Raw genomic sequence first — 3286 nt, forward strand, 5'->3', positions numbered from 1 at the left:
TTGGGTTTCAGCTATAAAAAAGAATTCCCCCCTTCACCAGTGAAACCTTTCCACCACCAGTGCTGCCCTTTTCCTCCACCCCATCTCCTGCCTATATTCGAGACAGGCATTTTACTTCTCTCACTCATTAACATTGTCATGATAGCTATTAGTGTAGTTATTTCTTTAACTGTGCTACCACTCTTTGTGATAAGCTTCATATCATGGGCTGGTCCTTCCGGCCCGCATCTCTATTGTCTCTGGGTATTATTACCAGACTGTCTTTATTTTTCTTAAATCCCACAGATGATTGAGACTATTCTGTTTATATCTCTCTCCCTTTGACTTATTTCACTCAGCATAATTTCCATCATGTATAGGAAAATTTCATGACTTCATTTTTATTTGGTTGCTGCATAATATTCCTGTATATGTAACACAGTTTCTATTCTTTCATTTTTTTCCTTTTTGGTTTCCTTGGCCAATATATAGTTGTAGATTAATTCTAATTTTTTCTAAATTTTCAGATAAATATTACAGTTCATATATAAAATGCTGAACAAGTCTTTCTGAAAAAATACTTGGTGCCCCAAAGAATTAAAAACTCTAGGTTTCTAAATTGGTGGAGGTCTAGAGATTGTTGAGAATTTTATGTCATGTAGTTTGCCTACTCCCACCCTTCCTTCTTCCTTCAGTATCTTGCTCCCCCTTTTCCATTCTCCTTTTTTCCTCCTTTCCTTGCTAATTTCCTTCCTCCCTCCGTCACTCATTGTCTTACTCTCACCTTTCTTCCTCCATCCTCGTTCCATCCTTTGTTTATTCCTTCCTACTTCCTTACATTTCTTCCTTTCTCAATTCTTTGTTTAATTCATTTCTTAATCTGTCCCTCCCTTCCTTCTTGCTTTCTCCTTCCTTTAATTACTGTCCTCCTTTATACCTCCTGCCCTCCCTCCCTCTCTTCTTTCCATCCCTCCCTTTGTTTCTTCCTCCCCTTCCTTTCTCCCTCTCTCCCTTCCTTCCTCCTTCCTTCCCTCCTTCCTTTCTCACGTTCTTTACTTCCTTCCTCCCTCCCTCCTCCCTCCCTCTCTCCCTCCCTTCCTTCCTCCCTCCCTCCCTTTCTCCCTCCCTCCCTTCTTCCCTCCCTTCCTTCCTCCCTCCCTCCCTTTCTCCCTCCCTTTCTTCCTCCCTCCCTCCCTTTCTCCCTCCCTTCCTTCCTCCCTCCCTCTCTCCCTCCCTTCCTTCCTCCCTCCCTCTCTCCCTCCCTTCCTCCTTCCTCCTTCCCTCCCTTCCTCCCTCCCTCCCTCTCTCCCTCCCTTCCTTCCTCCCTCCCTTTCTTCCTCTCTCCCTTCTTCCTTCCCTCCCTCCCTCCCTCCTTTCCTCCTTCTTTCCTTCCTTCCTCCCTCCTTTCCTCCTTCTTTCCTTCCTCCCTCCCTCTTTCCTCCCTCCCTCCCTCCTTCCTTCCCTCCCTCCTTCCTTCTTTCCTCCTTCTTTCCTTCTTCCCTCCCTTCCTTCCTCCCTCCCTTCCTTCCTCCCTCCCTTCCTTCCTCCCTCCCTACTTCCTCCCTCCCTCCCTCCTTCTTTCCTGCCTCTCTTCCCTTTCTCCCTCCTTCCCTTTCTTTTCTCCCTTCCTCCTTCCCTCCCTTTCCTTTCTGTCTCCCTACACTCCTTTCTGCCCTCTTTCCCTTTCTCCCTCCTTTCTTCTTTCCTTCCTCCCTTCTCTTCCCTGTCTTTCCTTCAGTTCTCTGGTCTCAGCAGGCCTGGGGCACCTTCTGGAGATTTTTACTTAATCAGGTTGAGGGGTCAATACAAGGGCTCAAGAATGAAGTGCTGTTCAGTGCCTGCAGTTTCCTATATTATTTGAGCCATCCTGGTGATACTTTAGAGGCCCCATGACTTCACCTAGTGATGCTTGGGGATTCATGGTGTGCTGGGGATTGATCTGGCATTGACCATATGCAAAGTATGTGTTTTACTCCTTATATTATCTCTCTGGTTCATAAGCCTGGTTTTAATTGCTAATTACAAAATTACTAATTTTGATGACTAATTTTTTATTTATTTAAGTAAAATAGGACATCAATCAATGGGTATTTGCCAAATATCTCTGAGTTATTTTGTTCTCTTTGCTGTTTGAAACCTAATGCTTGTAAGGTATCTTCTCTTAGATCAGAAATTTTATTCCAGTATTTTCTTTCATAGATAATGACTCTTCTCTCTTCAGTGAGATAAAGGAGTCCCTTTCAAACACAGAATTTCTCATTTATTTATCTTGCATACAAAGAGCAACATTAAATCATGTTCTTGAATGTTCAGTCACCTTTTCTGATATTTTATTCAGTGCTTGGAAAATTATCCTTCTGGATGTTCTTCAATGTACAACATTTACTTGGCTAGTAAATAAGCTGCATACTCTAATACTTTTATTTCTATATTTTGGGTTCTTCTATATATTAAATTAAAAAAATATGTAAGTAAATTAACCTCTAAAATTCTGAACATAAGTCTAACTTTAGTCAAACAAAAGAAAAAGTAACCAATCTAAATTCCTTCAACTATCATTTTGAAAGAGAATTCTTGATCAATGCATATTTATCCACAGGTTAATCCCACAAGGGAATACACAGGTTGTATTTTAGAATTTTTACATTTAAAATACAGGCTGTGAAAGTAATACTTACAAAATTAAAATCACTATTTATATATAAATATATACATATTCATAGTAATGAATTAATAGATTCTTGCGACTTCAATAATAGGGAATTGGTGATATTATTTAAAGAATAGCCATATGATGAAATACCAAGCTGCCATTGAGAATTCTTCAAGGTGAATATTTTTCAAGATGATATTATTGTTAATTTGAACCTTTTCAATTGAGATTCCAAAATATGCAAACTTACATCATCTCAACACACACCCATCACCAGTGTGTCTGCTTCCTTCTCACTTTCTCAAGGCCTCCTTAAGAAATCCTCCTTCCACCTGAGCTCAGTTCTATGGGAAGAATATTTAATTCTGTCGATTTTAGACATTTGTTGCTCCATTGATATATTTCTTTAAATCCCCTATATGAGGACATCAAAATTTATAGTGGGGGTGTTGACACATCATAGAGATGATTGAACTTAAATTCTTGAAATAGCACGAATTCTTAATAAATGATAATGGAAAGTTATCTTTTCAAAATTATTTTATAGGCAGATACATTGAAATTCATAGTATAAATCATTATATGATAATACATCTTAAAATGTACGTGGAGTAGATAAGTTCTACAAACATACAATTTAGTAAAAAAAAAGAG

This window comes from Suncus etruscus, chromosome 17 (genome assembly GCF_024139225.1).
Source record: "Suncus etruscus isolate mSunEtr1 chromosome 17, mSunEtr1.pri.cur, whole genome shotgun sequence".
In the NCBI taxonomy this organism is placed as follows: domain Eukaryota; kingdom Metazoa; phylum Chordata; class Mammalia; order Eulipotyphla; family Soricidae; genus Suncus; species Suncus etruscus.